We start from the raw sequence: 12,546 nt of genomic DNA on the forward strand, positions 1-12,546 counted from the left end.
GTGAATAAGCTACAGTGTCCAAGGTACTAAACATAATATATTCTATGGGGTGTCATAAGCAAGTCATTAGAATACTTTCCTACTAAATTTATAAGATACAAGCATTCAGTATTTGAGTAAACAAAGAAAAATAAAGCTATCTATTGGGTTTCACTTAAATGTCCATTGGAAGACTTGACTATTGTTGTTAAAAGACATAGGCATTCATACTATAGAGCCACAAACCACACTAGTAAAATAAAAACATGATAACATAGGATTTGGTCCAGTGACAGTCTTAATTCGATAGTGCAAACCCAACACCTTACTAACTGTGCTAACCAGACCGTGCATACCAGATACACAATTTATCAGAGATTTAAGTGAATAAGCTACAGTGTCCAAGGTACTAAACATAATATATTCTATGGGGTGTCATAAGCAAGTCATTAGAATACTTTCCTACTAAATTTATAAGATACAAGCATTCAGTATTTGAGTAAACAAAGAGAAAATAAAGCTATCTATTGGGTTTCACTTAAATGTCCATTGGAAGACTTGACTATTGTTGTTAAAAGACATAGGCATTCATACTATAGAGCCACAAACCACACTAGTAAAATAAAAACATGATAACATAGGATATGATCCAATGACAGTCTTAATTAGACAGTGCAAACCCAACACCTTACTAACTGTGCTAACCAGACCGTGAATACCAGACACACAATTTATCAGAGATTTAAGAGAATAAGCTACAGTGTCCAAGGTACTAAACATAATATATTCTATGGGGTGTCATAAGCAAGTCATTAGAATACTTTCTTACTAAATTTATAAGACATAAGCATTCAGTATTTGAGTAAACAAAGAGAAAATAAAGCTATCTATTGGATTTCACTAAAAAGTCCATTGGAAGACTTGACTATTGTTGTTAAAAGACATAGGCATTCATATTATAGAACCACAAACCACACTAGTAAAATAAAAACATGATAACATGGGATTCGAACCAATGACAGTCTTAATTTGATAGTGCAAACCCAACACATTACTAACTGTGCTAACCAGACCGTGCATACCAGACACACAATTTATCAGAGATTTAAGTGAATAAGCTACAGTGTCCAAGGTACTAAACATAATATATTCTATGGGGTGTCATAAGCAAGTCATTAGAATACTTTCCTACTAAATTTATAAGACATAAGCATTCAGTATTTGAGTAAACAAAGAGAAAATAAAGCTATCTATTGGATTTCACTAAAAAGTCCATTGGAAGACTTGACTATTGTTGTTAAAAGACATAGGCATTCTTATTATAGAACCACAAACCACACTAGTAAAATAAAAACATGATAACATGGGATTCCAACCAATGACAGTCTTAATTTGATTGTGCAAACCCTATACCTTTCTAACTGTGCTAACCAGACTGTGCATACCAGGCACCCAATTTATCAAAGATATAAGTGAATGAGCTACAGTGTCCAAGGTACTAAACATAATATATTCTATGGGGTGTCATAAGCAAGTCATTAGAATACTTTCCTACTTAATTTATAAGACATAAGCATTCAATATTTGAGTAAACAAAGAGAAAATAAAGCTATCTATTGGGTTTCACTAAAATGTCCATTGGAAGACTTGACTATTGTTGTTAAAAGACATAGACATTTATATTATAGAGTCACAAACCACACTAGTAAAATAAAAACATGATAACATGGGATTCGAACCAATGACAGTCTTAATTTGATAGTGCAAATACAACACCTTACTAACTGTGCTAACCAGAACATGCATGCCAGACACCCAATTTATCAGAGATTTAAGTGAATAAGCTACAGTGTCCAAGGTACTAAACATAATATATTCTATGGGGTGTCATAAGCAAGTCATTAGAATACTTTCCTACTAAATTTATAAGACATAAGCATTCAGTATTTGAGTAAACAAAGAGAAAATAAAGGTTTCTATTGGGTTTCACTAAAAAGTCCATTGGAAGACTTGACTATTGTTGTTAAAAGACATAGGCATTCATATTATATAACCACAAACCACACTAGTAAAATAAAAACATTAAAACACAGTAGTCGAACCAACGACAGTCTTAATTAGATAGTACAAACCCAACACCTTACTAACTGTGCTAACCAGACTATGCATACCAGACGCACAATTTGTCAGAGATTTAAGTGAATAAGCTACAGTGTCCAAGGTACTAAACATAATATATTCTATGGGGTGTCATAAGCAAGTCATTAGAATACTTTCCTACTTAATTTATAAGACATAAGCATTCAATATTTGAGTAAACAAAGAGAAAATAAAGCTATCTATTGGGTTTCACTAAAATGTCCATTGGAAGACTTGACTATTGTTGTTAAAAGACATAGGCATTTATATTATAGAGTCACAAACCACACTAGTAAAATAAAAACATGATAACATGAGATTCGAAACAATGACAGTCTTAATTTGATAGTGCAACCCCAACACCTTACTAACTGTGCTAACCAGACTGTGCATACCAGACACACAATTTATCAGAGATTTAAGTGAATAAACTACAGTGTCCAAGGTACTAAACATAATATATTCTATGGGGTGTCATAAGCAAGTCATTAGAATACTTTCCTACTAAATTTATAAGACATAAGCATTCAGTATTTGAGTAAACAAAGAGAAAATAAAGCTATCTATTGGGTTTCACTAAAAAGTCCATTGGAAGACTTGACTATTGTTGTTAAAAAACATAGGCATACATATTATAGAGCCACAAACCACACTAGTAAAATAAAAATATGATAACATGGGATTCGAACCAATGACAGTCGTAATTAGATAGTAGAAACCCAACACCTTACTAACTGTGCTAACCAGACCGTTCACACCAGACTCACAATTTATCAGAGATTAAGTGAATAAGCTACAGTGTCCAAGGTACTAAACATAATATATTCTATGGGGTGTCATAAGCAAGTCATTAGAATACTTTCCTACTAAATTTATAAGATACAAGCATTCAGTATTTGAGTAAACAAAGAAAAATAAAGCTATCTATTGGGTTTCACTTAAATGTCCATTGGAAGACTTGACTATTGTTGTTAAAAGACATAGGCATTCATACTATAGAGCCACAAACCACACTAGTAAAATAAAAACATGATAACATAGGATTTGGTCCAGTGACAGTCTTAATTCGATAGTGCAAACCCAACACCTTACTAACTGTGCTAACCAGACCGTGCATACCAGATACACAATTTATCAGAGATTTAAGTGAATAAGCTACAGTGTCCAAGGTACTAAACATAATATATTCTATGGGGTGTCATAAGCAAGTCATTAGAATACTTTCCTACTAAATTTATAAGATACAAGCATTCAGTATTTGAGTAAACAAAGAGAAAATAAAGCTATCTATTGGGTTTCACTTAAATGTCCATTGGAAGACTTGACTATTGTTGTTAAAAGACATAGGCATTCATACTATAGAGCCACAAACCACACTAGTAAAATAAAAACATGATAACATAGGATTTGATCCAATGACAGTCTTAATTAGACAGTGCAAACCCAACACCTTACTAACTGTGCTAACCAGACCGTGAATAGCAGACACACAATTTATCAGAGATTTAAGTGAATAAGCTACAGTGTCCAAGGTACTAAACATAATATATTCTATGGGGTGTCATAAGCAAGTCATTAGAATAATTTCTTACTAAATTTATAAGACATAAGCATTCAGTATTTGAGTAAACAAAGAGAAAATAAAGCTATCTATTGGATTTCACTAAAAAGTCCATTGGAAGACTTGACTATTGTTGTTAAAAGACATAGGCATTCATATTATAGAACCACAAACCACACTAGTAAAATAAAAACATGATAACATGGGATTCGAACCAATGACAGTCTTAATTTGATAGTGCAAACCCAATACCTTACTAACTGTTCTAACCAGACTGTGCATAGCAGGCACCCAATTTATCAGAGATATAAGTGAATAAGCTACAGTGTCCAAGGTACTAAACATAAATCATTCTATGGGGTGTCATAAGCAAGTCATTAGAATACTTTCCTACTAAATTTATAAGACATAAGCATTCAATATTTGAGTAAACAAAGAGAAAATAAAGCTATCTATTGGGTTTCACTAAAATGTCCATTGGAAGACTTGACTATTGTTGTTAAAAGACATAGGCATTTATGTTATAGAGTCACAAACCACACTAGTAAAATAAAAACATGATAACAGGGGATTCGACCCAATGACAGTCTTAATTTGATAGTGCAAACCCAACAACTTACTAACTGTGCTAACCAGAACGTGCATACCAGCACCCAATTTATCAGAGATTTAAGTGAATAAGCTACAGTGTCCAAGGTACTAAACATAATATATTCTATGGGGTGTCATAAGCAAGTCATTAGAATACTTTCCTACTAAATTTATAAGACATAAGCATTCAATATTTGAGTAAACAAAGAGAAAATAAAGCTATATATTGGGTTTCACTAAAAAGTCCATTGGAAGACTTGACTATTGTTGTTAAAAGACATAGGCATTCATATTATAGAGCCACAAACCACACTAGTAAAATAAAATCATGATAACATGGGATTCGAACAAATGACAAACAGAATTTGAAAGTGCAAACCCAACACTTTACTAACTGTGCTAACCAGACTGTGCATACCAGCAAACCAATTTATCAGAGATTTAAGTGAATAAGCTACAGTGTCCAAGGTACTAAACATAATATATTCTATGGGTTGTCATAAGCAAGTCATTAGAATACTTTCCTACTAAATTTATAAGACATAAGCATTCAATATTTGAGTAAACAAAGAGAAAATAAAGCTATCTATTGGGTTTCACTAAAATGTCCATTGGAAGACTTGACTATTGTTGTTAAAAGACATAGGCATTTATGTTATAGAGTCACAAACCACACTAGTAAAATAAAAACATGATAACATGGGACTCGACCCAATGGCAGTCTTAATTTGATAGTGCAAACCCAACAACTTACTAACTGTGCTAACCAAACCGTGCATACCAGGCACCCAATTTATCAGAGATTTAAGTGAATAAGCTACAGTGTCCAAGGTACTAAACATAATATATTCTATGGGGTGTCATAAGCAAGTCATTAGAATACTTTTCTACTAAATTTATAAGACATAAGCATTCAGTATTTGAGTAAACAAAGAGAAAATAAAGCTATCTATTGGGTTTCACTAAAAAGTCCTTTGAAAGACTTGACTATTGTTGTTAAAAGACATAGGCATTCATACTATAGACTAACAAACCACACTAGTAAAATAAAAACATTAAAACATAGGAGTCGAACCAATGACAGTCTTAATTAGATAGTACAAACCCTATACCTTTCTAACTGTGCTAACCAGACTGTGCATACCAAACATACAATTTATCAGAGATATAAGTGAATGAGCTACAGTGTCCAAGGTACTAAACATAATATATTCTATGGGGTGTCATAAGCAAGTCATTAGAATACTTTCCTACTAAATTTATAAGACATAAGCATTCAATATTTGAGTAAACAAAGAGAAAATAAAGCTATCTATTGGGTTTCACTAAAATGTCCATTGGAAGACTTGACTATTGTTGTTAAAAGACATAGGCATTTATGTTATAGAGTCACAAACCACACTAGTAAAATAAAAACATGATAACATGGGATTCGACCCAATGACAGTCTTAATTTGATAGTGCAAACCCAACAACTTACTAACTGTGCTAACCAGAACGTGCATATCAGATACCCAATTTATCAGAGATTTAAGTGAATAAGCTACAGTGTCCAAGGTACTAAACATAATATATTCTATGGGGTGTCATAAGCAAGTCATTAGAATACTTTCCTACTAAATTTATAAGACATAAGCATTCAGTATTTGAGTAAACAAAGAGAAAATAAAGGTTTCTATTGGGTTTCACTAAAAAGTCCATTGGAAGACTTGTCTATTGTTGTTAAAAGACATAGGCATTCATATTATAGAACCACAAAGCACACTAGTAAAATAAAAACATAATAACATGGGATTCGAACCAATGACAGTCTTAATTTGATAGTGCAAACCCAAAACCTTACTAACTGTGCTAACCAGACTGTGCATACCAGACACACAATTTATCAGAGATTTAAGTGAATAAGCTACAGTGTCCAAGGTACTAAACATAATATATTCTATGGGGTGTCATAAGCAAGTCATTAGAATACTTTCCTACAAAATTTATAAGACATAAGCATTCAGTATTTGAGTAAACAAAGAGAAAATAAAGCTATCTATTGGGTTTCACTAAAAAGTCCATTGGAAGACTTGACTATTGTTGTTAAAAGACATAGGCATTCATACTATAGACTAACAAACCACACTAGTAAAATAAAAACATTAAAACATAGAAGTCGAACCAATGACAGTCTTAATTAGATAGTACAAACCCAACACCTTACTAACTGTGCTAACCAGACCGTGCATACCAGACACACAATTTATCAGAGATTTAAGTGAATAAGCTACAGTGTCCAAGGTACTAAACATAATATATTCTATGGGGTGTCATAAGCAAGTCATTAGAATACTTTCCTACTAAATTTATAAGACATAAGCATTCAGTATTTGAGTAAACAAAGAGAAAATAAAGCTATCTATTGGATTTCACTAAAAAGTCCATTGGAAGACTTGACTATTGTTGTTAAAAGACATAGGCATTCTTATTATAGAACCACAAACCACACTAGTAAAATAAAAACAAGATAACATGGGATTCCAACCAATGACAGTCTTAATTTGATTGTGCAAACCCTATACCTTTCTAACTGTGCTAACCAGACTGTGCATACCAGGCACCCAATTTATCAGAGATATAAGTGAATGAGCTACAGTGTCCAAGGTACTAAACATAATATATTCTATGGGGTGTCATAAGCAAGTCATTAGAATACTTTCCTACTTAATTTATAAGACATAAGCATTCAATATTTGAGTAAACAAAGAGAAAATAAAGCTATCTATTGGGTTTCACTAAAATGTCCATTGGAAGACTTGACTATTGTTGTTAAAAGACATAGACATTTATATTATAGAGTCACAAACCACACTAGTAAAATAAAAACATGATAACATAGGATTTGATCCAATGACAGTCTTAATTAGACAGTGCAAACCCAACACCTTACTAACTGTGCTAACCAGACCGTGAATACCAGACACACAATTTATCAGAGATTTAAGTGAATAAGCTACAGTGTCCAAGGTACTAAACATAATATATTCTATGGGGTGTCATAAGCAAGTCATTAGAATACTTTCTTACTAAATTTATAAGACATAAGCATTCAGTATTTGAGTAAACAAAGAGAAAATAAAGCTATCTATTGGATTTCACTAAAAAGTCCATTGGAAGACTTGACTATTGTTGTTAAAAGACATAGGCATTCATATTATAGAACCACAAACCACACTAGTAAAATAAAAACATGATAACATGGGATTCGAACCAATGACAGTCTTAATTTGATAGTGCAAACCCAATACCTTACTAACTGTTCTAACCAGACTGTGCATAGCAGGCAACCAATTTATCAGAGATATAAGTGAATAAGCTACAGTGTCCAAGGTACTAAACATAAATCATTCTATGGGGTGTCATAAGCAAGTCATTAGAATACTTTCCTACTAAATTTATAAGACATAAGCATTCAATATTTGAGTAAACAAAGAGAAAATAAAGCTATCTATTGGGTTTCACTAAAATGTCCATTGGAAGACTTGACTATTGTTGTTAAAAGACATAGGCATTTATGTTATAGAGTCACAAACCACACTAGTAAAATAAAAACATGATAACAGGGGATTCGACCCAATGAGAGTCTTAATTTGATAGTGCAAACCCAACAACTTACTAACTGTGCTAACCAGAACGTGCATACCAGCACCCAATTTATCAGAGATTTAAGTGAATAAGCTACAGTGTCCAAGGTACTAAACATAATATATTCTATGGGGTGTCATAAGCAAGTCATTAGAATACTTTCCTACTAAATTTATAAGACATAAGCATTCAATATTTGAGTAAACAAAGAGAAAATAAAGCTATATATTGGGTTTCACTAAAAAGTCCATTGGAAGACTTGACTATTGTTGTTAAAAGACATAGGCATTCATATTATAGAGCCACAAACCACACTAGTAAAATAAAATCATGATAACATGGGATTCGAACAAATGACAAACAGAATTTGAAAGTGCAAACCCAACACTTTACTAACTGTGCTAACCAGACTGTGCATACCAGCAAGCCAATTTATCAGAGATTTAAGTGAATAAGCTACAGTGTCCAAGGTACTAAACATAATATATTCTATGGGGTGTCATAAGCAAGTCATTAGAATACTTTCCTACTAAATTTATAAGACATAAGCATTCAATATTTAAGTAAACAAAGAGAAAATAAAGCTATCTATTGGGTTTCACTAAAACGTCCATTGGAAGACTTGACTATTGTTGTTAAAAGACATAGGCATTTATGTTATAGAGTCACAAACCACACTAGTAAAATAAAAACATGATAACATGGGACTCGACCCAATGGCAGTCTTAATTTGATAGTGCAAACCCAACAACTTACTAACTGTGCTAACCAGACCGTGCATACCAGGCACCCAATTTATCAGAGATTTAAGTGAATAAGCTACAGTGTCCAAGGTACTAAACATAATATATTCTATGGGGTGTCATAAGCAAGTCATTAGAATACTTTTCTACTAAATTTATAAGACATAAGCATTCAGTATTTGAGTAAACAAAGAGAAAATAAAGCTATCTATTGGGTTTCACTAAAAAGTCCTTTGGAAGACTTGACTATTGTTGTTAAAAGACATAGGCATTCATACTATAGACTAACAAACCACACTAGTAAAATAAAAACATTAAAACATAGGAGTCGAACCAATGACAGTCTTAATTAGATAGTACAAACCCTATACCTTTCTAACTGTGCTAACCAGACTGTGCATACCAAACATACAATTTATCAGAGATATAAGTGAATGAGCTACAGTGTCCAAGGTACTAAACATAATATATTCTATGGGGTGTCATAAGCAAGTCATTAGAATACTTTCCTACTAAATTTATAAGACATAAGCATTCAATATTTGAGTAAACAAAGAGAAAATAAAGCTATCTATTGGGTTTCACTAAAATGTCCATTGGAAGACTTGACTATTGTTGTTAAAAGACATAGGCATTTATGTTATAGAGTCACAAACCACACTAGTAAAATAAAAACATGATAACATGGGATTCGACCCAATGACAGTCTTAATTTGATAGTGCAAACCCAACAACTTACTAACTGTGCTAACCAGAACGTGCATACCAGATACCCAATTTATCAGAGATTTAAGTGAATAAGCTACAGTGTCCAAGGTAATAAACATAATATATTCTATGGGGTGTCTTAAGCAAGTCATTAGAATACTTTCCTACTAAATTTATAAGACATAAGAATTCAATATTTGAGTAAACAAAGAGAAAATAAAGCTATCTATTGGGTTTCACTAAAATGTCCATTGGAAGACTTGACTATTGTTGTTAAAAGACATAGGCATTCATATTATAGAGCCACATACCACACTAGTAAAATAAAAACATGATAACATGGGATTCAAACCAACGACAGTCTTAATTTGATAGTGCAAACCCAACACCTTACTAACTGTGCTAACCAGACCGTGCATACCAGACACACAATTTATCAGAGATTTAAGTGAATAAGCTACAGTGTCCAAGGTACTAAACATAATATATTCTATGGGGTGTCATAAGCAAGTCATTAGAATACTTTCCTACTAAATTTATAAGACATAAGCATTCAGTATTTGAGTAAACAAAGAGAAAATAAAGGTTTCTATTGGGTTTCACTAAAAAGTCCATTGGAAGACTTGTCTATTGTTGTTAAAAGACATAGGCATTCATATTATAGAACCACAAAGCACACTAGTAAAATAAAAACATAATAACATGGGATTCGAACCAATGACAGTCTTAATTTGATAGTGCAAACCCAATACCTTACTAACTGTGCTAACCAGACTGTGCATACCAGACACACAATTTATCAGAGGTTTAAGTGAATAAGCTACAGTGTCCAAGGTACTAAACATAATATATTCTATGGGGTGTCATAAGCAAGTCATTAGAATACTTTCCTACAAAATTTATAAGACATAAGCATTCAGTATTTGAGTAAACAAAGAGAAAATAAAGCTATCTATTGGGTTTCACTAAAAAGTCCATTGGAAGACTTGACTATTGTTGTTAAAAGACATAGGCATTCATACTATAGACTAACAAACCACACTAGTAAAATAAAAACATTAAAACATAGAAGTCGAACCAATGACAGTCTTAATTAGATAGTACAAACCCAACACCTTACTAACTGTGCTAACCAGACCGTGCATACCAGACACACAATTTATCAGAGATTTAAGTGAATAAGCTACAGTGTCCAAGGTACTAAACATAATATATTCTATGGGGTGTCATAAGCAAGTCATTAGAATACTTTCCTACTAAATTTATAAGACATAAGTATTCAGTATTTGAGTAAACAAAGAGAAAATAAAGCTATCTATTGGATTTCACTAAAAAGTCCATTGGAAGACTTGACTATTGTTGTTAAAAGACATAGGCATTCTTATTATAGAACCACAAACCACACTAGTAAAATAAAAACAAGATAACATGGGATTCCAACCAATGACAGTCTTAATTTGATTGTGCAAACCCTATACCTTTCTAACTGTGCTAACCAGACTGTGCATACCAGGCACCCAATTTATCAGAGATATAAGTGAATGAGCTACAGTGTCCAAGGTACTAAACATATTATATTCTATGGGGTGTCATAAGCAAGTCATTAGAATACTTTCCTACTTAATTTATAAGACATAAGCATTCAATATTTGAGTAAACAAAGAGAAAATAAAGCTATCTATTGGGTTTCACTAAAATGTCCATTGGAAGACTTGACTATTGTTGTTAAAAGACATAGACATTTATATTATAGAGTCACAAACCACACTAGTAAAATAAAAACATGATAACATGGTATTCGAACCAATGACAGTCTTAATTTGATAGTGCAAACACAACACCTTACTAACTGTGCTAACCAGAACGTGCATACCATACACCCAATTTATCAGAGATTTAAGTGAATAAGCTACAGTGTCCAAGGTACTAAACATAATATATTCTATGGGGTGTCATAAGCAAGTCATTAGAATACTTTCCTACTAAATTTATAAGACACAAGCATTCAGTATTTAATTAAACAAAGAGAAAATAAAGCTATCTATTGGGTTTCACTAAAAAGTCCATTGGAAGACTTGACTATTGTTGTTAAAAGACATAGGCATTCATATTATAGAGCCACAAACCACACTAGTAAAATAAAAACATGATAACATTGGATTTGAACCAATGACAGTCTTAATTAGATAGTGGAAACCCAACAGCTTACTAACTGTGCTAACCAGACCGTTCACACCAGACACACAATTTATCAGAGATTTAAGTGAATAAGCTACAGTGTCCAAGGTACTAAACATAATATATTCTATGGGGTGTCATAAGCAAGTCATTAGAATACTTTCCTACTAAATTTATAAGATACAAGCATTCAGTATTTGAGTAAACAAAGAGAAAATAAAGCTATCTATTGGGTTTCACTTAAATGTCCATTGGAAGACTTGACTATTGTTGTTAAAAGACATAGGCATTCATACTATAGAGCCACAAACCACACTAGTAAAATAAAAACATGATAACATAGGGTTTGATCCAATGACAGTCTTAATTAGATAGTGCAAACCCAACACCTTACTAACTGTGCTAACCAGACCGTGCATACCAGACACACAATTTATCAGAGATTTAAGTGAATAAGCTACAGTGTCCAAGGTACTAAACATAATATATTCTATGGGGTGTCATAAGCAAGTCATTAGAATACTTTCCTACTAAATTTATAAGACATAAGCATTCAGTATTTGAGTAAACAAAGAGAAAATAAAGCTATCTATTGGGTTTCACTAAAAAGTCCATTGGAAGACTTGACTATTGTTGTTAAAAGACATAGGCATTCATACTATAGACTAACAAACCACACTAGTAAAATAAAAACATTAAAACATAGAAGTCGAACCAATGACAGTCTTAATTAGATAGTACAAACCCAACACCTTACTAACTGTGCTAACCAGACCGTGCATACCAGACACACAATTTATCAGAGATTTAAGTGAATAAGCTACAGTGTCCAAGGTACTAAACATAATATATTCTATGGGGTGTCATAAGCAAGTCATTAGAATACTTTCCTACTAAATTTATAAGACATAAGCATTCAGTATTTGAGTAAACAAAGAGAAAATAAAGCTATCTATTGGATTTCACTAAAAAGTCCATTGGAAGACTTGACTATTGTTGTTAAAAGACATAGGCATTCTT

This window comes from Pseudophryne corroboree, chromosome 8 (genome assembly GCF_028390025.1).
Source record: "Pseudophryne corroboree isolate aPseCor3 chromosome 8, aPseCor3.hap2, whole genome shotgun sequence".
NCBI classification, from domain to species: Eukaryota; Metazoa; Chordata; class Amphibia; order Anura; family Myobatrachidae; genus Pseudophryne; species Pseudophryne corroboree.